Here is a 27,055-nt window from a genome sequence, read left to right on the forward strand (position 1 = left end):
ATGTATATCTTTTTGCCGTGGTTAGGCTAACCAGAACACTGTCTGTTTCACTGCGACAAGGAAGCTAAAGCTTTTGATCCAATGCTCTTTTTAATTGGACACTGGCCTTCCACTTAGGACTCAGCTGCTTCTCCAGGGAAGGACCCTCTGCTCTGTCCTTCTGCTACATAGGATACAAAAACTCTCAGCATTGGGTCAAACTGGCCATCTACCATCTGACTCTGCTCTTATGGCTGAGTTGCTAAGCACTCAAAACTGTTTAAATTTGTGTCACCCCAAAGTTATAGCCTGCAAACCTAACTAGTCACCAGCATAGCAGTGTAATCGATCTACTCTTAGGCTTGGAGTGTTTTTATTTGTTTGTCTGTTAGTTAGGACGGAAGGCATCATAACAACGATTTTTATCCACAGTCTAGGCTAGTTGTTTCCCTCGTCTTTGATCTTTGGGCATTTGTGACCCCAATCTCAGCATAGCCCATGTTACTTGGCTTGGCTTGTATTTTTCATTTTGATAGAAAAACTTTGTGGATTTTCACACTTCATTAAGGTATAGTTTCTGTTTCACAGGTTATTTGGACAATTTCATGTGCTTTGGAAATTTCTATCCTTTGCCTGACAGTCAGAAACGAGTCTTACTTCAGGGGCGTGAGGAGATGCGGGGACTCCATGGGACCCCCCAGTTCATGATTACGTTTATACTCGAGAAGATCCTCTCCAGATTCCCAAAATTTCTATTCTGCCTCTTTTCCAATTTTCTTTATTTCTTTCCAACCATCACCCCTCCTTCTTTCAACAAGAGAACTTAACTCTTACTTTACTGAGAAAGTATGGGTTAACAGGTAGGAATCCCCCATCCTTTAATCTATCACAAATTCTGGTGCCCTCCCTACCCTCTCTCCGATTTATTCCCTTTCCTCCCATTTCATGGGTCCCTCGATCTGCCCTTCAGCATGAGATCTACCCCTTTACCCTTCTTCATCCAGTTCCATCATCTCTTCCCAGACAGTGTTTACTTCTGCTGCACTTGCCACCTGTCCCCTTTGTTGATTTGTACACTTTAAACTCCTTCAGGTCTTCATTTTGGTTTTGAATCTCTGGTTTCTTATTATTCTCTCTCTCTCCTTCTTAGTCAGAAATGTAGAAATCCACCAGTTTCTTCTCTGGCTCCTGCCCCTTTCTTAAATGTTGACATCCTCTCTCTACTCAGGATTTTATTTTTAGTGCTCTTTGTATTTTGTAATACATTGAATGAGATTTCCCCTAGATAACTTTTTCACTCCCTGAACTTCTCCTGGTCTAGACACTACTGACACCAATGTTGTCATTTCTGTTTCAAACCCCCCTCCTAAATTACATACTGCCTGCTGAACCATCTCAACTTGGTATCCCATAAGCACCTCCAAACAATCTGTACACAATTCCACTGATCAAATCCCCCTCCTCAGGTCTGCTCTCTTATTGTTGTAAGTAGCAAAATTGTCCACCCAAGTCAACCAAGCCAAACGGGGAGTCACCTGAACCCCATCCGTTGTCTGCATATCCAGCCAGTGTCCCACACTGTCCTCCGGTGTCACTCTTCTTTCTTCTGTGCCCCCTGCTGCAGTGTGATCCTTATCATTTCCTCTTTGGTACCCCTACTATGGGCTCTCTGCTCTAAGTGTTGGTTTGTTCTGTTCTGTTTTGTTTTGTTTTGGTGAACCAAGCTTTTTCTGATCTCTAGCTTTCCCACATGCTCCCCACCATTCCCTCTTCCTAAAACACCTGTCACTCTGATCTTAACCTTGTAAAACCCTCCTGAACACCATCAGCAACTGAGATCTTCCTTAACAACAAAAACAAAAAGTAGTTCTACTTATATCACTTGTGATTTAAAACCTCTAACAGACCTCCATTATCCTTGAGATAAAGTTCAAATTCCTTAGCATGACATACAGATACTCTTCTCTAGAATTTTCTCTTACCATACTTCGGTCTACCTCTTCTGTTCTCATCACAGCAAATTCCTCCCATCTCTCATCTCTGCCATTCATAATGCTGCTTCAGGCCACCATGACCCATGTCTCTGCTCAACTTTTTTTTTTCTACCTGCAATGCATCTAACCGCTCCTCCCCTATCCCTATCAAGCAAACCGACATCTATTTATCTTTTTAAAATTATCTTCAAAACCACCTACTCTTTGCACCTTTTCCGTGCCACCACCCATCATTTAGAACTGATCACCTTTCTTTTTTGCATTCTTGCATAGCCCTCTTACACTGCCTTCAATGAACATATTTGGTTTCAAATCTATTTGTCTCTCTGTAGTAATAAACTTGTTACAGTTTTCCCCTTATTTTTAAATCCAAAAACCAATATGACCATCCAGAACTCATTTTTAAGCATCGTGCAACCATTGGCAACATAAAAATTAAAAATCATACTCTCTGCTCCAAGGAGCACACATAGAGAAATGCATACATACAGCGCAAACACATAAAATATAGCAAGTGTCCTATCAGTGATATTTGCCATCTGTTTATCTCATGGGCACAGAGAACGAATGTTTAATTCAGTGAGATTAAACAACATACTCTTCAGCAACCAATGAGTCAATGAAAAATATCAAAAGAGAAATCAAAATATATTTTGAGTCGAACAAAGATGGAAAAGCAATATACTAAAACTTAAAGGATGCACAAAAAACAGTTCTAAGAGGAGAATGTATAGCTATAAATGCATACATTAAGAAAAAAGATAGATCTCAAAAAAGACCTTAACATTACAGGGAACTAGAAAAAGAAGAAAAAACTAAGACCAAAGTAAGCAGAAGGAAGAAAATTATAGAGTAGAAACAAATGAAATAGAGAATAGGAAATAGAATAGATTAAAAAAAAAAACTAACAGTTCTTTGAAAAGATAAAGTTGACAAATTTTTAGTTAACCAAGAAAAAGAGGGTGAATTCAAATAAAATTGTAACCGACAGAGGAGACATGATAACTGATACCACAGAAATACAAAAGATCATAGGACACTATTATGAACAATTTAAGCCACAAACTGGATGACCTATAAGAAATAGATAAATTATTAGAAATACACAACCTGGTAGGACTGAATCATAAAGAAACAGAAAATCTTTACACCCAATAATAAGTGAAAAGACTGAATCAGTTATTGAAAACCTTCAAGGAAAGACTAGGACCAGATTATTTCTCTAGTGAATCCTCCCAAACATTTAAAGAAGAATTAACACCAATCCTTCTTAAACTATCCCAAAAAACTGGAGAGGAAGGAATTCTCCCAAATTCATGCCATAATTCTACAGTATTACCTTGATACCAAAGCCAGATAAGGACAATACAGGGGAAAAAACTACAGGCCAATACCCCTGTGACTATAGATGCAAGGATTCTCAACAAAATACTAGGAAACAGATTTCAACAGCATACTGAAAGGATCACACACCACGATCAAATGGGATTCATCCCTGGAATGCAAGTATGGTTCAATGAATGCAAATCAATAAATGTGATATATATTACATTAATAGAATAAGAGATAACATTAACATAATCATCTCAAGAGATGGGGTGGAGAGTTTTTAAAAATTCCACATTCTTTCATGATAAAAACTCTTAAATTGGGTATGGAAGTAACATACCTCAACATAATGAAGGTCATATACAACAAGCTCACCGCTAACCACCTATGCAATGGTGAAAGGTTGAAAGTTGATCCTTTAAGATCAGGCAGAGAACAAGGGTGCCCACTCCTACTCAACACAGCACTGGAAGTCCCAGCCAGAGGACTTACCTGGCTTTGGTATCAAGGTAACATCGGAGCAATCAGGCAAGAAAAAGAAATAAAAAGCAAATGTTTTCCAAACAACAAAAAAAGTACAGTCCTCATCAGAAGTGCTTTGAGGGAAGACAGATTTTCTGCCCTTCCTTAAAAAAAAAATACTTCTGTTTATACTCCTGAAAATGATGAATTTATTAAACCACCTCTTAGAAGTACAATCTCATTTAGATCTCCAAACCTCTGCAGAGAGTGAAGAGATTTATGCTTTCAAAAGTATCCTCTACCACCTCTTCCATGATCTCAGTCTTTGAAATCTCTTTGGACAATTCCTATATGGTGCCCTGGGTTGATGGGGTCTTTCCAAGACTCTGAGTGGCCTTCATCACTTCTGTGCTCTTTTGCAGGGAAGGAACCAGCCATTTTCAGACCACCAGCTGGTTCTTTGTCCCCTTGAGCACAGAGTTCATGTGAGCTTTGGATGCATAAAGAGTGCTCATGACCTTCCTTGACCTATCATCTCATTAGCTGGAACCATGTAGACATCCTTCTGGCCCTTCTTGGCAGCATCTTTCACAGACTGTTTCTCTCTTTCTTTTTTTCTCTGGATATCTCTCATTTGCTTATCTGCAGCTCTCATTTCCTTTTCTAAACAACAGGATCAACACACAAGAATCAACCGCATTTATATACACTAACTAGGAACTATTTGAAAATGAAATAAAGACACCTCTCCACCCCAGCATTTAGAATAGCCTCCCCCCTCACAAAAAAAAAAAAAAAAACTTAAGGGACTAAATTTAACCAAGGAAGTATACTTTCAAACTATAAAAACTGATGAAAGAAACTAAAGAAAACACATATAAATGAAAAGATATTCTGTGTTCATGGATTAGAAGAACTAACATTGTTAAAAATATCCATATTAGTTAAAGTGATCTACAGATTCAGTACAACCCCTATTAAGATTCGAATGGTATTCTTTATGGAAATAGAAAAAAAAAATCCTAAAATTCATGTGGAAACATGAAAGACCCTAAATAACTAAGGCAATCTTGAGAAAGAAGAGCTAAACTGAATGTATCACACTTTCTGATTTCAAATTACATCAAAAAGCTAAAGTAATCAAAAAAAAAAATAGGCATGAGAATAGATACACAGGTTACTAGAACAGAATTGAGAACCCAGAAATAAAACCTTGCATATATGATCAACTAGTATTTGACAAAGGAGCTAATATTACTCAATGGAGAAAAGACAATCTCTTCAATAAATGGTGCTCTGAAACCTAGATATTTGCATGCAAAAAAATTGAACTAGACCCTTAACTTACACTGCTCACAAAAGTAACTCAAAATGGATTAAGACCTAAATGTAAGACCTGAAACTATAAAAGTTCTAGAAGAAAACGAGGTGGCAGGGAGAGATAAGCTCCTTGACACGGGCTATAGCAATGGTTTTCTTGGATTTCACGCCAAAAGCACATGAAACAAAAGCAAAAATAAGCAAGTGGTACTTTATTAATTCAAAAAGCTTTGGTACAGGGAAAGAAATAAAATATGAAAAGGCAATCTGTTGAATGGAATAAAATATTTGCAAACCATGTACCTGATAAGAGGTTAATGTCCAAAATATATAAGGAAGTCAAACGCAATAACAAACTCCAAAAAACAAACAAAACCCAATAAGCCAATTGAAAATGGGATCTGGCTAAGATATTTTCCCAAGGAAGATCTACAAATGGCCAACAGGTCCATGGAAAGGTCTACCACATTCATCACATCACTAATCATCAGAGAAATACAAATCAAAACCACAAGAAGCCATCACCTCACATAGGTTAGAATGGCTATTATCAAAAAGAAAACAAGTAACAAGTGCTAACCAGGATATAAAGGAAAAAGAATATATGTACACTGTTGATGGAAATATAAATGGGAATGGCCATTCTGGAAAAAGTACAGAGGTTCCTCAAAACAAACAAACAAATAAACAAACAAACCATAAAAATAAACTACCATATGATTTATTAATTCTATTTTGAGTATATAGAGAAGGAAATAAAATCACAATCTTGAAGAGCTCTCTGTGCCCCTAGCTTCATTTTAGCTTTATTTACAATAGCCAAGACATGAAAACAACAATGTATCTATCAACAGATGAATAAAAAGAAAATATGAGCTCTCTGGATGTGTATCTCTATATATGCCATTCATATAGTGGAATATTATTCAGCCAAAGAAGGAAATCCTACCATTTGCAACAACATGGATGAACCTTGAGGGTGTCATGCTAAATGAAATAAATCAGGGAAAAGGAAATACTGTATGATCTCACTTATATGCAGAGTCTAAAAAACTGAACTCATAGAAACAATAGATTGGTGGTTGCTAAGGATGGCGGTTTGTAGGGGGCTGGGATGTGTGAAGGTGGTCAGAGGATACAAACCTTCAGCTTTGAGATGAACAATATCTTGGATCTAATGTACAACCTGGTGACAACAGTTAACAATCTTATACTATATACTTGAAAGTGGCTAAAAGAGCTGATCTTAAAAATTTCTCACCACATACACACACACATACACCCTCCCACACATACACAAAGAAGTGACTATGTAAGGTGATGGCTGTGTTAAGTAACTTTACTGTTGTAATCACATTACAATATCTACAGGTATCAAATTATCATGCAGTACACCTTAAATGAACACAATATTACATGTTAGTTACATCTCAATAAAGATGGGGAAAATTTTAAGCAAATATTAATAAGGGGGGGAAGAAAACAAATGCAATAAGGCAAGAAAACAGGAAATATATTCCCTATATGTATGTACTTTTTCCAGGATAAGGGGACAGGAGCCAGAGAGCTTCCCGTTCCCCTCTTCCACCTCGAACACAAAAAAAAAATATTATAATTCATCCCCTCTAGCAGAGCAGAGAAAATTGCTGCCTCCGGCAGGAACTGCAGTCCCCACTAATCTCTGAAACTGTACATTTTTGTAACTATTCGTAACAAATCATTGAATTAATTTCCTTTTTATTTCCTTATGAGAAAACTAAATTACTAAAATTATCAAAATGTTCTCCCTCGCTGGAAAATTCCCCTGGTTCTAGTGTTTGGTTTATATGGTTCCATTTGGAGTTGGTTTTAGGACACATGAATTTTTTTTAAAAGGAAATATTCAGTACTAAAGTTGGTCTAAGCATTCTCCTCTCCATAGGATTTTTTTTTTTTTTTAGGTTTCTCCTCTCTTCTTCTATTTACTCACTTCTATAATACTGCTACTTTCCATACAGCACTTTCCATTTTCAAAATGTATCCAGACTTTCCAAAATAAACGTTGGCCTCCCAAATACAAACCTAGGGGCTCAGGTGGACTATTGGGGGATACTCCCAAGGTTTTACAAAGAGTAGCTCACAACCTTCTCTGAGCACAGCCTATAGGAGATTGGGTTTACAGATATATGGAGCATTTTTTTCCTCCCTTCTTAGATGGCTTGGGCTGCCATACCAAAATACCGCAGACCACTCATAAACATAGGAGTTTATTTTCTTATGGTTCTGGAGAGTGGGGAACCCAAGATCAAAGCACCAGCTAATCCTGTTCCTAGGGAGGGCTCTCTCCCGCAGCAGACCAGACGGCAGCCTTCTAGCTGTGGTCTCACCTGACGGACAGGGGCAGGCGCTCACTGGTATCTCTTATTAGGTCATTAATCCTATCAGAGCAAGATGTAGCCCTAAGGACCCTATTTAACCTTAATTACTTCCTTTTACTTTAAGTACAGTCACACTGGGGATTAGGGCTTCCCATGAATTTTAGGAGGACAGAGGCAGTCCAAAGCACCCCTGAAAAAATCGTCCTACAAAGTCAGAATGGACAAACGCACACAGAAGCTATCCATTTCCTTAAGTCAATTACCCAGAGGCAACAATCAACTGTGAAAACGACGCAGCAGGTTGCGTGGCCGCCACTCGCCACTCAGAAGGTGGATACTACTTTCTCTTGTGTTTCAAAGCACTTTAAGAGAGTTCTAACTCTGCAGCCCCGAGAGCTGTCACTGCCCGGGCATTTTCACATAGATGAGATGTGCTCCTTCTGCCTACGTCCCACTCCACGGGAGCCGCTGAACACTCCTTCAGGAGACAAGCCTCTGTCCTTGGGTGCCTCCCATTTGCTCTCCCTTCTGCAGGGACCCGTGCACGCCAGGCTTCTTTCTCTCCGGCAGACCTCTCTCCTTTCCTCTCACTTGCAACCCTTCAGGATGTTGGAGACTCTCCACTCCCTCTGCAAAGTGCTACCCAAGATCAGGCGCCCCTAGCACCGCACCCTCAGCCCCACCACCGCCCCTCGGCCTCTCAGCTCTGTGTCTGTACATCTGCCACCAGCTTCTGCTGCCCTGTGGCCGCCTCGGCTCGCTCCCAGGGGTCTGCCCTGCAGGGGCAGCTGGGAGAGGCTGCGGGTTCAGGAGGGGTGCTCCATCGTGGCGTGATCTCCCACATCCGCTGCTCCCACGAGGGGCAGTGGCCGGTGTGGATCCAGGCCGTGCCCCTGAGGCCTGCAAAACCCCCATCTTCCCCAGGCCTCCTGGCTGCCGGGCCAGAGGACGGACAGAGAGCTGAGCACATCGGAACCCCTGAGATGGGACTGGGTGAGGAGAGAGGCTGGCTGTGGTTCGCTCCTGCTCCCAGGCCAAAGGGAATGTCTACCGGAGCTTTCCCCTCAGTGCCTGGGGTGGAGCTGCACACAAGAGAAGACAGACCTCATTCCTTCTTTACTGTGATTTGCAGCCCCCTCACCCCCCCCCCACCATGGAGGACACAGAACTAGACCCAGGGCTAGGTTGCTGTTAGCCATTTCTCACTTCTCTGAGGAGAGCACACTATAAAGAAGCAGGAAGCATAAAGAAAGAAAATAGGAGAACTTATAATGACGTGCACAGGTTTGATTTATACCATCTGTAAGTCTCCCTGTCTTTCCTTCTTTCTTCCTTTCTCTCTCTCTTCCTTCCTTCCTTTTCCCCCAACCCCCTCTGGCCCTCCCTCCTTCCTCCCATGGCCTCGGCTGTAAGAGTTGTCTTGCATAGTTTTTACTAAGTTTTCACTAAACCTATACCCATAACAAAAAAATCTGTCAGGCCAAAAATTAAAATGCAGTCAGTTAAAGAAACACCTTAAGCAGATATTCCCCTAATTCAACACTTTGTTTCTTTTGTAAGCCGCCTGTTACTTTTGGGGGCCCCTGGGTCCCTCAGTCCAAGAAGCATCTGCCTTCGGCTCAGGTCATGACCTCAGGGTCCTGGGATCGAGTCCCAAGTCAGGCTCCTCACTCAGTGAGGAGTCTGCTTGTCCTACTGCCCCTCCCCCTGCCCATACTCTCTCTCTCTCTCTCTCTCTCAAATAAATAACTAAAATCATAAAAAAAAAAAAAAGAAGAAGAAGAAGAAGAAAAAGAAAGTTACATGTTACTTCTAAATCAAGTCTGTAGGGCCACTGACATATGGTTTAATGGGCTCAGAGTCCATCAGCCTGGGCTGAATCCCAGCCCTGCCCCTTCTGACTATGCTCTTGACCAAGTTACTTAAGTTCTCAAAGGCTACATTTCTCCACCTTATGATGATCATAATGCCAACTATCTCACTAGACTGCTGTGAGGCTAATCTTAATTGACACATGTAATGTACGTATGAAAAGGCCTGGCATCTAGTAAGTCTTTCACAAATACTGTGTAATATTATTATTATTATATTAGTCTTAAGTTTCTCTTGAGTGCCCACATTATCTGCCTAGAATTTCCCCAGGCAGGTGAGATGTGTGTGTGTTGACTGGCCTGACTTACTGAGTTGCTTGGCCCCGGGGGGTGTTTCAGAGTGGCGCCAACAAGGCCTTATAGGGCACCTGGGGGCACCTGAACCGTGAGGCGTGTGGCGCCAGAGCTTCTGAGACACCGCGGTCACGACCAGCAGCTGTCATCGGGGGCATCCGGGACCTCTTCCCGTTGCACTTAAGACGCCTCATGGAAACCTGGTGGACAACACTGCAAGGTAATAATCTTCCCTCGTGAAGCAACCTTGTAATGCGCTTATAGAAAAATAACGGGCTCTAGTACACCCACATCTTCACATCATTTTCAAGGGCAGCCTTGATTCCTTCCATCTTTTCATGTTTCAGCCAGGAGAGAGAGAACTTCACTCAGCTTCCTCAAAGCACAGCCCCTTCTGTGTGGGGCCTCGGCAGAGTGACGGAGCCATAGATGCCTATGGAATGGAACCACAAGGCTCACAGGCAAAATGAAGTAACACGTATTTAAGCAAACCAGGGAGCCGTTTCTCTGTCCTGACACTCCTCCAGGTCGATGGCTCCCATGCTTGCCTTCTCAGGTGGTCCCCCTGTGACCGCCTCACACGCAGCCGGAAGTGCAGCCCAGGCAGCAGGCCCCACCCTGGTTCTGCTCCAGAACATTCCCACCGGCACTACAGCTACCTCCTCACTCACCCGCGGCACATCCGAGCAACGGCTCACCCATGCACAGAGTCCCCAGAATCGACAAAAATAAACAGTAGCTTCTTATGGCAAGAATACTGGGCCATTTGCAACAGCACGGATGGAGCTAGAGGGTATTATGCTGAGCAAAATAAGTCAGTCAGAGAAAGACAAACACCATATGATTTCACTCATAGGTGGAATTTAAGATACAAAACAAGTGAGCAAAGGGGAGAAAAGAGAGATGGGGGGAGAGAAATCAAGAAACAGACTCTTAACTACAAAAAAAAGGAACAACCTGTTGGCTACCGGAGGGGAGGTGGGTGGGGGATGGGTTGCATAGGTGACAGGGATTAAGCAGTGACATATGGAATTGTCGAATCACTCCATTGTACACTTGAAACTAATAGAAACCATATGCTAACTAATTTATTAAAATAAAAACTTACGGGATGCCTGGGTGGCTCAGTGGGTTAAGTTTCTGCCTTTGGTTCAGGTCATGATCTCGGGTCCTGGGTTCGAGCCCCACATCAGGCTCCCTGCTCAGTGGGGAGTCTGCCTTCTCCCTCTGCCTCTCCCCCTCCCTCACAACTCGTGTTCTCACCTGCACTCTTTGTCTCTCAAATAAATATATAAAGTCTTTAAAAAAAAAAAAAAGGTAAAAAATTTCAGGACACTTGACCAAGAAGTCATGCTGAAATGTGCTTTGACAGATAGGCTTTAGGAGAACTTACCCTTCCTTTCCTCTGAAGCAATCGTTCCTCACGCCAGCTGAGCTCTGCCCATTCACAGAGCACATCAGCAGCTCCCTCTTCACAACGATGTGCAGTAAGCAAGCTGCTTATATCAATAATAACGATAATAATAATAATAATAAAAACTTCCATGGAGAGTTTACTTGGTGCCAGCTCCGAAGCCCAGTGTCTCGTATGCAGGAGTTCAGCCGTCATTAACAACTCTGATGAGCTCTGTGGAAAGATGAGGAAACCAACACTTGAGTCACCAACTTGTGCCCATTTTACAGATGAGAACTCCAGTTACTCGCCCCAGGAGGTGGTACTCCCAGGTCTAGCACCAAGTTCTCCAAGGCCCTTTCTAAGGCACCATCCCACTTCTCAGCATCTCCAAGTTACCCATGGGGTCTGAGGCCCTTTGGGCACCACTTTGGGGGCTCACCGTCCCAGCCCGGAAGAGGTCAGGCACAGTGGTCTGTCAGCCATGCCTACAAGCCACACTTTGTGCACAGACACAAAGATGTCTCATAACCAAAGGCAAAGGCCATGATCCCAGTTGGAAATGACTAACGGGGATCCTCTGCCTTTGAGGCCAGAGCTTGAATCTACAACTAGTTAGCACCAGTGCCACGGGCGTGCTGTCTACATAATGCGAACCATGGCATTTGGCAAAGGCTCTTAAATTTGGCACACTCCACACTCCTCCTGGACCCATGAGATAACATAACCAAATGTTTTCTGATGCTGTAAGAAATGAGTGTTTTGCAGGTAGGAGGAAAGGCAAACACGGTCTGTATGAGGGACTTGCTCCATCCAATCCCAAGGGCAAAATGGCTCACCCCTTCCCAACCCTTCGAAAGGTTAAATGGTAGCAAGGGCCCAGATAAACGGTCACAATACAAACAAAGTCATGTAAATAAATGCATCTCTGATCTATGCAGGCTGATGATGCCAAATATACCATCTGCAGCATTTCTCATGATGAGTCAGTTTTTTTCCCCTGAAATGTCCCAAGCAATGAGAAGATGACCATGTTTACGCAGACCAAGGCAAGCATCATTTGATACTCTTGGATTTTTTTTTTTTTTTTAAGATTTCAGATCCACAGAGAAGCAGTAGCATTTGTGTCTTTCTAGGTTAGCTTGGAGTTGGAAGAAAGAAAGAAATCGCTCTAAAAAGGAATCGGGTCACACAGCCAGGGCCTAAGAGGGGACTTGCAAGTGACTGATTTTCAGTGGGTTCTAGTTGCATCTACCATCTAAGACTACTCTCCTTCCCTTTCCCTCATTCACTTAGCGAAAGCCTTACCAGAATCTAATTACGGAGGGAGCTGTGTCAGGAACTACAGATGCAAAGATAGATAAAATACTGTGCTCACCTTAGATACTCCTTATGCTGTGAGAATTTGCTTGGCACGATTTACGGATAACTTCGTAAGAAATAAAAATTAGGAGTCTGTAAGCAGAATCCCATGTGGATGGAGCTTCTTAAAAATTCAAATGACCAGCATGTATCTCTTCGATTGCTAATCCATCTATAGCACGGCTCCCGCATTCTGTGTTATTTAAAAAAACAAAACAAAAATGAAACTTGTAGGTCAAGGGGTCAGCCAACATCTTTTTGTAAAGAGTCCCGTAATAGATATGTTCAGTTTTGTTGCAACTCTCCACCCCTGCGGTTTTAGCGTGAAAGTAGGCACAGACAGCCGGAGAATCAGAGGGCGTGGCTGTGTTCCCACAGAACTTGTCTGCGGCAAAAACATGCTGTGTTTAGCATGTGTGCTGTAGTTTTCCACAACCTGTTCTAGATGATTCTTACAGGCAACTAAGCTTCAGACCTACTTGCCTAGAAAATATGCGACTTCAGAGGGTGTGGGACCGACCCCACCACAGATAGGAAAAGAAGGAATACTGCTCTTCCCACCCACATCAGAGTGCAGAAAACTTCCTTCAATGCTATCTCTCATTGTGTTGCAAACCATACAATGTTTATGTTGAATCTGATCAAATATTTTGCAGAGATCCATATCCAAGCACCCTTCTTGTTGGAGGTAGGGAGTTTTACTACAGTCTACACTGTACACTCTATACTCTACAGTCTGGTGTACACAGTCTACACCAAGAAATCTAAGTTTTGGGACACATGAGTGGCTCAGTGAGTTAAAGCCTCTGCCTTTGGCTCAGGTCATGGCTGGGGGTCCTGGGATCAAGCCCCAGATGGGGCTCTCTGCTCAGCAGGTAGCCTGCTTCCTCCTCTCTCTCTGCCTGCCTCTCTGCCTACTTGTAATAACTAACTAAATAAAAAATAACTAAATAAATAACTAAATAAATAAAAAAATAACTAAATAAATTTAAAAAATCAAATAAATAAATAAATAAATAAAATAATCAAAAAAAATCTAAGTTTTTCTGAGATCAGGGGAATAAAAAGGGAGAATTCTATGATTATTAGATGTATCACTCCTTCTTAGGATCTGGTGTAGAAAAGAAATAAAGAGCTCCCGAAAGACAGTTTTTAAATTTTAAGGTAGGGCTAAGCTCTTAATTTATGATTATTATATTTGGTAGACTTAAGGAAAACAAATCAACTTTTAACTATAAACTATTTGATATTCTTTTAGTTCTAAGATTTTGAAATACACTTCAGCTTACTGAAGGGCAAATTCACTTGAACAAACACTTAAGAAATAACAACTTTGGAGTTAGTATTCCAACTCTTGCATAATACCCAGTTTTGTGGGAGAAACAATAACAAAAAGTACTCATAGCCTAAGTGATAAATGCTATAGTCAGGGAAACCCGGTGACTAATTCTCTTTGCAGGGGGTTGGGGGGAGGGGATATGGGGGGGAATAGGGTGAAGAAGGCAGGGGCAGAGGACAGCCTCCGGGGAGTCCAGGAAAAGCCATAGGGAGGAGGCAGTATTTGAGCAGGGCATTGAAGGGTAAGTAGGAGCTCTCCAGGCAAAGTGCAAAGGAGGGAGTATAATTTGAGCAAACGCACTGAGTCAGGAAAAGCACTAAGGTTTAAGGAGTCGAGGCTACTCCTACCTGAGGGCAAGATGTCCAGGGAATCAAGGTGGAAGTTAAAGAAAAGCTAACAGCCCGAGGGGAGGTCTGGGGTCAGATACCCCAGCGGTCATGCTAAAGCTTTGAGCTTTCTTTTAATAGGCTAAGAGAAGTCGTTTGCATTTTAAAGCAAGGAATTGACCTAATCTTGTTTGAATTTTAGAAAAATTATCCTGAGCTGAGAGCAGAGCCGCCCTTGAGCCTGTTAAAATGTTCAAAATCTGACCACAAAATGAGGGGTAGTAAAATCTCCCCCCGCCCACCATGCTCTGACCCCCACCCCGAAGCTAACAGATTCCCCAAATGCCAGGATCCTGGGAAAGTGTCTTCAGGGAGCAGGCTCTCCTTGCCCCATTCCCTCTAGGAGGGGGCAGGGTACCCCCTGGGGCTTTGTCACCTTCCCCCACACACCGACAGCTACAGGTGGAGGAAAAAAAGTGCTATAGAGCAAGCAAAACAAACGAACCAACAAACAAAAGTCCTTTCAACAGGCTGAGAAACAGACTTGACACACTGGCCGGGACAGAGCTGGGGCTCTCCTGCTCTCTCCATTCAAACCAGCTCGAGATCACCTGCACAAAGGTGCTTGGTCTGTGGGTAAAAGGCATTGGCCGCCAAGGCTTCCATCAGGCTTCCCTGGTTTTTGAGCTTCCTGTTTGTAACATCCTCAGTAATGGAATATGCCCCTTAGGTGTATCTATGATGAAGACACCTGCTGTCCAGTCCTGTCTTAATCACATGCTTTTGTTCTCCTGACTCTCCATCCCTACCTCGAACGCCTTTCCCCACCGTCCCGACTGCTCCTTCCGGGGCAGTGACTCTGGCCTTGCCTGCAGCCTTGCCGCCTTCTTTGCACGACCTCCACTCCCCATCTCAGAGCAGGAGGAAAAGCAGTGCCCCCTCTGTTGGAAAGGTGGCCAGGTGAGCAAAACTCTCCAGAGCGGAAGCTGGTCCATCCGCAGCAGGCCGGCAGGCACTTAATTAGGACTTCTAAAGAGATTCTTTCAATAAGCATTTATTAACCATTTGCTGTGCCTGCTATAAAAACCCACTATGGCCCAGCAGTGATAAGAATTTGCTCTGCGGTGTCTCCCGCTTCATCATAGAAGCTTCGAGATTTTTCTAAAATCCTGCAAGGGGAAGAATAAAATCCTTCCAGGTCACCTTTAGCACCAGAAAGGGGACCCTTCTCTCTGCCTCTGGTCAGCGGTGTCCGACAGGGTCTCCGCAGAGGAAAAGCGGCTGAGCAAGCCGCTGGTCTAAGGAGAGAGAGAAAACCTGCAGAAACATGTGCTCACTTGACTTGATTTATGGTCATAAAGCAACCAATCACCCGATGAGGATAAAACAGCAGTTGGTGCTTTTTGGGGTCCCCCCCCCATTCTGCTCTGACAGTCATCTTTCCTCTCTGTTTCTAAAATTGATTTCATTCCCATTTAGCTAGAAGCCAAACAGAGCCCTTAGTCCGCTGTGTCCCAGTTCACTCTTCATCATGTCATTTTATTTTAAATTTAGAACCCAAATCCTTGTTTACATGTAAATAACTCGGTATTATTTATGCTTATTTAAAAACAAATAAAAAGAGACCACTAATTATCAATATTGTTTGGTGTATACCATTTCCAGCAAAAGATCCTATTACGAGGGCTGGTTTTTCATTATTTAAAGAGAGTTTTTAGCTCTTTTTCTCTTGAGGGCTGGGTTTGGATAATTGAGCTTTAAAGAAAGACTGAAAACTCTTTGGATATAAAGAGAGGGGAAAAAACTGCAATGTTAAGTACAAAGTTGTCGTCTGCTCTTGCCCTTCTCTTCAATAATGGAAATCCAGTTTAGTGCACCATGCAAAAGAGCATCCTTATATTTTGAAATTGCAAGTGTCCAATTATGCACAAGGGTCAAGGCAGAATTGATGTGAAGGAGTTCAATTTTAAAATCCCTTTAAAAATCAGGACAAAGGATGCCATATTATTAAACTAAATGTTTAAAAACGAAAAGTATTATGTGTGCCCCGTGGGGGGAGATCAGATTTTTATTAATGCAAGTTTTAAATGCTGATTAATCCTCCCGAGAGTCAGTTTCCCAAAGCATTGGATTGTATTCAAGTCTTTTTCAAAACAGCACATCACTTCCATTATTCTGAATATTAATTGAACAACATTATAACTAAGGATACAAAGCAAGATTTAAAAACGATTACGGCTGTCAGTGCTTACATCTAAATAAGTCTTTGGAAATTCAGGCTAAGGAGGAAAAAAAAATGTTGGAAATCGGTGGTAGAACAGCAAAGATCTCTCTTAACCTTTTTTAAAAAAAAATGAATGTGATACTTAGGAACTCAAGAAAGCTCCAGCGATGACTTGGTCTTAATGTATTTATCTGGGTAATTCTCAATCAGAAATCAGAGTTACTTCTGACTCGTGATTTGGGACGATGTCCCAAAATTTTCGTGAGGGGAGAAGTAGGGGAGCCAAAGAATATTGTAGTCAATAGAATTTTTCCATTTCCTTGCTTTGTATTTCTAGTTCAGTCTCCTGTCCAAACTCAAAAAATCAAAGAATTAGCCAAATTTAATCAAATCAAATATTACTACGGTTTCAAAACAACTCATTAAGCTCCAAGTCAAGCACTACAAGTGAGTAATGACTTATTTTCACAATAACCAATTGTCGAAATTCAACCTCTTCTATCTTCCGACTCCAGTTTGGGGGTACATAAGATCCCCATTTCCCCACCAGAAGTGACGGAAAATACTGGCTTCTCTTATGACCTGGGGGAATTTTAGTTTTGTTTTGTTTCCTTAAATGGTTGCTATGTATTTGAGCCATAGCTCTTTGTTCAAAAGAATGCAAAAGCCACTCTTACATCTAATTCTAGTAAGATAAATGGCATTATGAAGGGAATATTAAAAATTTAGAGCCCTCTTTGCTAAGTTTATTCGTCAGCCAAACATGCTGAATATTGCATAACACACACACACACACACAAAAGCATGCCATCCTGACGATGAAAAAGATATGAAGAAATAATGATACCATGATAACAGTTCTGATGGAGTTTGCAGATCTCCGTCGCTGTTTGGCACGTCATTTAATTGCAATGCGCCAAACCCGCAGAATCATGCAATATGTTAGCGTAAAGGGTCCACAGTTTAAGGGGAAAATCTAGAAGTGTTAACTATACACTGTCTAATTATACAACCTTACTGTCCCAGAATGTGATTTCAGAAACCATTTCTGACATATGGGAAAAGGGTAGAACAGCTGGTCATTAAGGTTTTCTCAAGACTATTTAGCAACACACTTGAATGTAATTAAAGTGAAACACTAAATACTGCACTTGTGGTACAATGTATTTTTAATTTTTATGGCATGTGGTAAAAGTAAATAGATGCGAGCATTCAAGTTTCTCCATTCGGCATCCAACTTGTCAAAGATATAGTGTCTGGCGGAGCGGGTGCGGCATCCTGGTGTAAGTCACAGACAGCCACATGGGGTATTTAAGGCTGTCTTAAAGGGAATAAATTTGGCGATACTCCGAGGACGATAGTCCTCTACTGGGAATTCCCAGACAAAGCATGAGATGAATTTGTTCATTTATTCATTCATTCATCAAACTTGACCTGAAATTGTTTTTTGAGGAGAAAGACATTATCTTGGCCCTCGAGTTGCTCACATCTCATTGTGCTTAAAACACAGTGATTGAAGGTGTGTGGTGGGAGCACCATGAAGGGGTGTCTGGCCCCCCACTGGGTGTGTCAAGCAAAACCCTTGGAAGAGGCATCATCTTAACTAGAAAAAAAAAAAAGTTTATGCAAAGGTTAAGAGAGGAAAAGGAATGATGTGCTACGAATAGAATCTTTACAATTATTGAATGTCCGTAATGTTCTGGTCTGGGGCTAAGCTCCTGACATACATTATTTCACTTAGAGATGAGGAAAATCACAGGACAGTTCATGGCAAAGCAGCTAGTGGGCGACTGACCCAGGATTCAAACCCCAGTGTGGCTGACTGCAAAGTCAAACTTTTTCATATTTCATGCTCAAATTGACATGTATGTAGCATGTTCATTTCACCTGCAAAAAGCTACATGTATAAACTCAGTCCTTATAAAAATCCTTTGATTAAGAGAATGAAAAAACAAGGCATAGACTGTGAGAAAGTATCTATAAATCACATATGTGATACGTAACTTGTATCCAGAATATATAAAGAACTCTCAGAACTCAACAGCAACACAGTAAATCACTCAAAAAAGTAAGCAAAAGATTTAAACACCAAAAGATTCTTCACCAAAGAAGAATTATGGCAAATAAGCACACGAAAAAATAGTGCTCAACATCATTACCCATTAGGGAAAGGCAAATTAAAAGCACAATGAAATCTCAAGGCATCTCTATGCAAATGGCTAAAATAATAAAAATAACGACTAACCCAAGTGCTACCAAAAATGTGGAGTAACTAGAACTCTCACAGATTGCTGGTGGGAGTACAAGATTGTACAGACATTCTGGAAAAATTTGGCAGTTTCTTATAAAGTGAAACATACGCTTCCCATGTGACTCAATAAATCGACACCTAGGTATTCACCCTAGAGAAATGAAAACCTGCGTGAATATTTAGAGCACGATTAGTCATAATCTTAGAAAACTGAAAACAACCCAAATGTCCTCCAACCAATGAAGTGATAAGCTATCTTACATCCATACAATGGAATACTACTCAGCCACAAAAAGGAATAACTTTAGAAGACACACACATCATGGGTGAATCTCAAAGGCATTATTATGTTGAGGAAAGAAGCCAGTTGTAAAAGGTGGCACACAACATGACATTCTGAAAAGGAAAACCTATACGGGATGGTTGCCATGGGTTGGGGTAGGGGATGGTTTCACTTCAAAGGGGCAGTAGGAGGGAATTTTTCGGATGAGGACACTGTTCTGTATCCTAATGGTGGTGGTACGTACACAGACACACACATTGTTAGAACTCAAAGAACTGCACACCAAAAAAATAAAGTGTACTGCGTATAAATTTAAGAATAAAAATAAAAACCCCATGAGGTACGTGTTCTAGTTCGGGTTCTCCAAAAAAAGAAAACCCTGAGCGAAGCACCTGCGGGCTAGGAATTTATTTGCAAAGTCAATCCAGGAATCACAAGTGAAGAAATGGGGACAGTGAGACAGAGAAAGGAGAAAAGTAAAAACCAAAAAAGTGCATTAATGAGAGGGTTTGCACTGTGGACAACTTCAGGTCAGTCCTGCTGAGCATCTTCTGAGAAACCATATGGAATATGTCTCAGAATCACTCCGACGGCAGATACCTTTCATTTGGTTGCGATTAAGGTTGCCCCTAGGAGCATAAACTCTTAGGCTTCTAGGTTTTGTAAGTGCCTTTGAAAGCCCTCAGGCAAAGCAGAGGAAAGACCTAGATCCCTGAGGTGAGAAGGTGTCGACTGTCTATCATGGCTGGTGGTGAAGGCAGGTGGGCTGAGAGATATGGAAAGGCAATCAGCAGCATTTGCTAAGGAGGGATTACTAATGGATGCTCTGCACATTTGATTTTGCAATAAAGCAGGGGAAATTTGCCAAACAATTCAAGTATATATATGCAATGTTGATAATAAGAACTCTTGTCCTTAGGGAAAACACTTCCAGTCAGACAGGTACCACATTGGATGAGCCAGACTTCTTCATATTCTACCATATAATTCTTCCAACAGCCCAACAGGACATAAACGTTAATATCCCCATTTTACAAGCAAGAAAACTGAGGCTCAAAGCAATTAATTAGCTTTCCCAAAGACGCAGGTGCGTGCGCGCACACACATGCACACAGCTAAGGAGTCATAAGGTCAACTTAGAGGCCTATAGTTTTTGCGTCATTCTTGGTTAGTGCCTACTCTGATTAACGTTGCTACAAAGCATTACAGAAGATACAGTAATTCTGAGAAAACGGTGCATAGCAGGAGGGAATCACGAATTGTAATTACAAAGCCAGGTCTAAGTCACTCCAGGACTGAGCCCGACTCCTGGGAATATTCAGGCCTTCTCTTTCCAGCTATCTAGGAGCATGTGATCATTCATTAGAATCTCCATTTGACAGTGATTGAGGGGGGAAAAAAAAAGAAAAAAGAAAAAGAAGACATGAAACTCACACCAATCTGTATTAACTCCATACACAAATTCTAGAGATTTTTGAAACTCTGGCTAATAAATGGAAAATTGGCTATAAATAATAATATGTCTGTTGCTGCTTTCGTTTTATTGACATAAATGACCAAGCTGATGCTCTAGCTGTAGGCATGGATCCTGTAGCTTTAGAGACCCTAACATCAGTGGGGAACTATTCCTTTCATTTCCTATTCCTTTCCTATTCCTTTCATTTTCCTTACTGCTTATTAAAGGGCAGTCCTCCCAACCCTGAAGGTGACTTTGCTGCAAAAGGACATGAACTTGGAGTTGTTCTTCAGTGCAGTAAGTCTAAGATTAGAGAGTGATCTACCTTCCCTTACTCTCTCCCCATCACTATCGTCTTCATAGTCGCTGGACACAGAAGCTTGGACAAACCTCAGAGATACTGCAGAGTGATTCCACACCATGTCAATAATGTGAATAACACAGTAAAGCAAGTCAAATGACTTTTTTGCTTTCCCAGGGTGTATAAAGTTATGTTTACACTATCCTGTAGTCTAGTAAGTGTACAGTAGTATCATATCTTAAAACATGTGTACCGTGATTAAAATATACTGTATTGTTAAAAAAATAAATAAATAAAAGGTAACCATCATCCGAGCTTTCAGCAAGTCATAATCTTTTTGTAGGTGAATGGTCTTGCCTTGAGGGAGACGGCTACTGACGGATCACGGTGGTGGCTGCTGAAGGCTGGGGTGGCTGAGGCCATTTCTGAAAGTAAGACAGCACTGAAGTTTGCTGCATCCATTGACTCCTCCTCTCATGAATGATTTCTCTGCAGCATGAAGTGCTGTTTGATAACGTTTTACTCACAGTAGAACTTCTTTCAAAATTGGACTTAGTCCTCTCCAACCAACACTGCTAATGATTCCATTATCAACTAACTTTTTATGGTAGTCTAAATTCTCTGTTGTTCTTTCAACAATCCTCACAAAATCTTTACCAGGAGTAGTTCCAACTCCACAAACTGCTTTCTTTGCTCATTCGTAAGAAGCAGCTCCTCATCCGTTCAAGTTTGACCATGAGATGGTACCAGTTCAGTCCCATCTTCCGGCTCCACTTCTGGTCCTAGTTCTCTTGCTATTTCTACCACTTCTGCAGTCACTTCCTTCACTGAAGTCTGGAAGCTTTCATTTGTAAAACAAAGACAAAAACAAAATACCCCAAAGAAACCTGACAGTATCTGTGAGGTGTGATGAAGTGAATCTCAATAAAATGAGGTAAGCCCGTGCAGACTTTTGGCCAAAAAACAAAGGAAAGCTAACTGACCCACGTGGGCACTGAACCCTTGACCTCATTAGCATTGTTTTCTTACCAGCTCTGCTAACAGACAGCCCAATTATGAACACCGAATCAAAGACGGAAATCACCTCTCACCTGGAGCCAAGAAAAGCCCACAACTGCTGGTTGTTAAGAAGAGACTGCTTCTCCAGTCAAATAAACACAGTAGGAACATCCCCAAGCAATTTTTAAGAATCTTCCTCCCTTGCGTGGCTGTGTCTAGCAAGAATTGCTCTCAGGGTCGTTTCCAGGCTGGAAGGTGATAAAGGCATTGGGAATGTCATCTTGGGACAGATCTGGCAGAGAGAGCTGGAGTGTGCTTCTCACAGAGAATCTCATGTCAGATCCAACTCGAATCTTCTGCACTTGTGATCTGCCATCCCTAAACTCCTCTTTGAAACCCTTCCACACTGTTAGTCCTGACACTTGAAGCTTTGCCTACAAACAGAACACTTCTTTTGAGTGTCTGCTGAGAGGCCTATGGCAGAGATATTTCCACAATGGATTTTACAATTGAAATGACTCTTGTGATTCTCTGGTAGTATAGAGGTTCTTCAAAGTGGTTCTTAAACTGTGAAGTACAACTTCCCTGTTCTGAAGGGTAGCAAATTTGTGTAAGAATGAGTCTCTCTGTGCATGAGTCTGTGTGTATATACTTTTTAAAGATTTTTTAAAATTAGTTGAATTGTATCTAATTAATTGTATTCCTTTTTTTTTTTTTCTTTCCAAAAGCTAAAGTGATTTCAGTAAGTTCTCAGGATACAATGAATGTGTTGGTCAGTCAACGCATGGTGCTAATAAAACCAAAGAAGATGGCTCAGTTCCCAGATCAGTCATGGGCTCATCTCTAGCCATGGGCCACCACCCAAGGGAGGGCCACCTAGCTCACATATGATGTGATTTACACAATGAGAATAAGTAGAGATAGAGCATGAACAGTTCATTGTAGAAACATCTTCTCCTCTGGAGAATAAGAGCCAATGTTGATGGCTGGGTTTAGTTTATATTGTCCTTATACACTAAGCGGAATGAATGAGAAGATTCATGCCCAGAAGCAGAGCTGGCCTGACCAAAGGTGAATCATGGTCCCAGACTGCAAACTGTGCCTATATTTCAGAGTATATTTTACTTTATAGAGGATTTTTAACCCTGTGGATTTTATGCAGCTAACCTGTTCTTCCCCTCTATTCTACTCTTCCCAGTATGAGGTAACAAGGAAGTGTCCCCCAGCCTTCCACCAAGCACATACATACAATTCACAGTCATAGGAATGTCCAGTTTATGAGTTGATTTGGATTCAATTCGACAGGCATTGCTAGTGTTCCAATAGTCCATTCTCCTCTACTTTCGGGTATAGAAAGATTACAGAGTCCTGCCCTTTGAAGTATGCCCATGTGAGTCATTCAGGCCAATGAAATGTAATCAGAAGAATCCAGAATATTTGATTGCTTTATATTGAATTCTCTAGACTTTACAGTGGCAGACTCAAATGAGAGGTTAGCTCCAGGAATGATGGCTCCTCATCAGCCTGGGATCTTGAGCCATGTAGACATAGAGCAGAGCTGCTTCTAACCCTAGGCCACCCCCTCTTGAGGACAGGATAAGCAGGAAATCAACCTTTGTTATTTTAACCATGGAGTTTAGGGTTGTTTCTTTCCATGGTCTATCCTAACTGCCTTACCAGAAAAGAAAGTATTTCAGCATCTCAGCATCTCAGCTTCTCAGACAGTGGGGATCAGGTATCTGAAGTCCTGGCAAGAGTCCTGGGTACCCGAGTCTTCACTAAGGCGCTAAGGACTACACTAAGGACTATGCTACACTAAAGACTATGTAACTGGGTTCATGCCTCTGTTTCCTCTCAGGGTTGGGACTGGACCCTAGCACTCTCCAGATCTCCATAACATCAGCATTAATGTAGTTTCAGGAATCTTCTGCCTCTACCTTATTGTATTGGAGTGTTAGAAGATACTTCAGTATCCTCAGCTCTCAAGCTATATGTCGGGTGGTGCTACTAGCCTGGATGGTTTTGGCTAAGGGATAAGGAGAGACTAGCTCTATCATCTAGCATTCACCAAGAGTCCTAGCTGCGTGCCTACCAAAAATGTAGGAAGATTTGGATCCCTTCCTAAAGAGCTCTTAATTTTCGGGTAAAAACAGTTAATGGCATGAAGCTTGGGGCAAGCATTACACAGTAAAGGTGTGTTAGGGTCAACTTGCATTGATGTGCCTTGAGATAAAACCTAGGATTGCAGACAGCAGAGACGTTACTTGCCAGAAAAAGTCAAGAAGTCTTCTTAGTGAAGGTAGGGTTTCATGGAGAATGGTAAGAACCTGGATAAAGCTAAAGAAAGGGTAAGTCTGACAAGGGAAATACAATGAGCAAAGGCCTTTAAGTAAGTGGAGACAGTCATGTTAGATGGCAGGAGGCCAGCTGATGAGAGACTAAGGGTGTTGATCAGTTAATAATTTGAGGCAGGTGGGTCATCTAAAATGAGGCAAAACTTGGCAAACAGAGTGGCTGAAACTTGCTGATGTAGAAATTAGAAAGAAGACACAGCATAATTCACTCAGCTTTGAGTGGGCAAAGAGAAGGAAAGGACTGTGCAGCAGGTTCAGACTGAGGGACAAGCAGCCTGCCACTTGTTCTATACAACCTGTTAGATCTTATATCAAACAATGTTGTGTATCTAGAAGACGACTCAAAATGTAGAACCCTAAGTTTCTGAAGCAAGGGTATGCCATCTATACCAAAAAACTAAACACCATTCAAAAAAGAGTTCTTGGCATACTATTGGGCCCTGGGAGAGATGGAGCATTGACCAGAAGACATCATGAGGCCATACAGCCAGAGCTACTCATCATGAAGGTTTTAACAGACTCACCAAATGAAAAAAGTTCCATCAGCCACAAAAGCCACCAATTGTAAGATGGAAGTAGGACACCCAGAATCAGATATGAGCAGAGTCAGATGGGACGAACCGCTAAAGCAGGTGGCCTAGAAACCCATGTGATCCACTACTGTGGCATTTGTATTCAACTCACATCTAAGACTACATGGCAGGCACCTTAGGACCACCTGATGGAGGTGAGAAAAAGCCAAACTTGGTTTATCGATGGCTCCATATGTACATGCAAACTGAAAATGTACCTTTAATGAATTATACAGCTCCATCAACCAGTGGTCTTCAGCAATGAGGAGAAATCCTTCCAAAAAGAAAAAGCTTTATGTGGTATATAACATCATAAAGTACATATGAACAGAAAAATCATCTAAAGTTAGAACATACCCAGACCCATGAGTAGTGGTGAATGGCTTGGCTAGATAAGGACCTAGAATGAAGAAGCTGAGAAGATTACAGACAAGAAAACAGAGAAATATGCATCTATAGTAGTGGGAATAAAATATGAAAATCTTTTTATAGTATGTTAATACCCATCAGAGAGTAACCACCATGGAATAAATAGCCAATTAAATAATCAACTAATGTAACAACTAGGCCAGTCAATGTCAGCCATCCACCATCATTTGTCACCCTGATCCTGGTGTGATGGGTTCACGGATGGGACAGCCACTGTGACAGGAATAGAAGGTATGCTTAGACCTTAAAGTACGGGCTCCCACTCACCAAAGCCAACTTATCTATCTCTACCAAACATCCAACTCAACTTTCACAAAAACCAGTGTTGAACCCCTTACATGGCATTATCCTTCATGAACACCAACCACCCATTTGATGGTAAAATGGATCCCTTACACCTTGGATGGGGTGGCAACTCTCCTTACTGAAATCAACATACATATTGCTTGCAAGGATTTGGCCAGCTTGACTACAGACGTTTAATCTACTGACATACACTTAACGTGTTACTTACTATGTCACTTACTACCTACTTAATATTTCACTCTGTCACCTCTGACTAAAGGACCCATTATACAGAAAAGGAGGTGTGGCAGGTGTACAACCAAAGGATCCAGTGGTCCCATGAACTATCACAACACACAGAATCTGTAGACCTGAAAAGCAATGACATGTTTTTTTGAGGGCACAGCAGAAGTTCTCCCTTGATGATACCTGCAAGAATGGGACACCATCCTTCAGGAGGAGATAGATATCCTAAATCACTGTATATGGTGCTGGGCCCTGATAGGGAGAGTTCATGGAAACGAGCACCAAGAAATGGAAGTAGGAATAGCCCTGCTCACCATCTCTCCTGGGGGTCCATTTGAGAAATCTGAGTTTTCCATCTGCAGAACTTTAGGCTCTATGGGTCTAGAGGTCCTTGTTCCCAGAGTGGGGATTTTTTATTAAGGACACAATAAAAATACCCTTAAGGCTTAAGACTACAGCTGCCACTCGGTCATTTCAGGATCCTTGTGCCTAGAGACAAGCAGGCAAGAAAAGGAGTCACTATATTGGTAGGGATAATTGACTTGATCATGAGGGGGAGGTAGGACTCTTATAATAGGGGCAGAAAAAAAAAATATGCCTGGAGAACTTTTTTGGTACTCTGCTGCCTAATTTTGACAGCAAGTAGATAAGGCCAGCAAGTCATGGTCTGATGAGGACATGGTGACTAAGGACTCACACCCCTCAGGAATGAGAATCTAGGTCATTCTGTCAGGTAAGCCACCCAGACTTAGGTGCCAATGAGGGCAGAGCTGTAGATATTAAGGGAAAACAGGGAATCAGGAAATCAGTAGTAGATGAGTGCCAGTTATGGCCTGAAGACTAGCTATAATAGTGAAAACTAGTTTGTCCCATTCCTTTTAATTTTGTAAATTTTCTCAAAGAGTTGGGATGCCTGGGTGGCTCAGTCAGTTAAGCATCTGCCTTCGGCTCAGTTCATGATCTTGGAGTATTGGGATTGAGTCCAGCTCTGGGCTCTTTGCTCAGCAGGGAGCCTGTTTCTCCCTCTGCCTGCTGCTCTCCCTGTTCGTGCATTCTCTATCTCTAACAAATAAATAAATAAGATCTTTAAATACATATATACATACATACATAAATTTTTTCAAAGAGGTTATCCAAAGTCCTAGAGAAACTATTCCCAGACTGGGCAAATTTACTAGACAAATGAAGGGTATGTGAGTGGCTCAGGGGTGGTTCTAGTGTTTGCCATGGTTTTCCATGCAGACACACACACACACACACACACACACACACACACACACACAGTGCCACTAGCCCCCCACTCACACATATACACACGTGGTCCTTCTCTCTCTCTCTTAAAGAGCCAAGACATTTATTCCGCTGGGAATTGTGAGGTGGTTCCTGAGAGTTCACAACTGAGTTCCTCTCTGGGAATTTCCCTCAGCCAAAGGGAGCTACCCCACCGAAAATGAAAACCTTTCCCAGCAGCCGCCATCTACTGCCAAGAGCTGCCATGCTGACCAGCTTCCGCGGAACTCCCTTCGCTCAGGATCCGGAAGTACAAAATTCCCGGTACACCTGCCTCAATGTGGGACAACTCTGAAAAGCCATCCCAGCCCTAGAGCTCCCTGTGAAGTTGGCCAAGCC

The 27,055-nt window shown here is 41.9% G+C and overlaps 1 long non-coding RNA gene across 4 annotated transcripts in view; it reads right to left on the bottom strand.

Annotated features, from left to right (window-relative positions):
• Positions 1-27,055, bottom strand: part of LOC309850311 — a 161,983-nt gene that overhangs the window by 12,401 nt on the left and 122,527 nt on the right. For 3 of the 4 annotated variants that reach the window (XR_014304182.1, XR_014304183.1, XR_014304184.1), the window contains 3 exons: positions 12,378-12,554; positions 11,000-11,233; positions 4,046-4,427 (listed from right to left, as the gene is read on the bottom strand). This is a non-coding gene — a long non-coding RNA (uncharacterized lncRNA). Of the gene's footprint in view, positions 1-4,045; positions 4,428-10,999; positions 11,234-12,377; positions 12,555-27,055 lie in introns of those variants that run through there. The other variant, XR_014304181.1, reaches the window with a different exon arrangement.

Source organism: Mustela nivalis (assembly GCF_964662115.1).
Source record: "Mustela nivalis genome assembly, chromosome: 16".
Lineage (NCBI taxonomy): Eukaryota > Metazoa > Chordata > Mammalia > Carnivora > Mustelidae > Mustela > Mustela nivalis.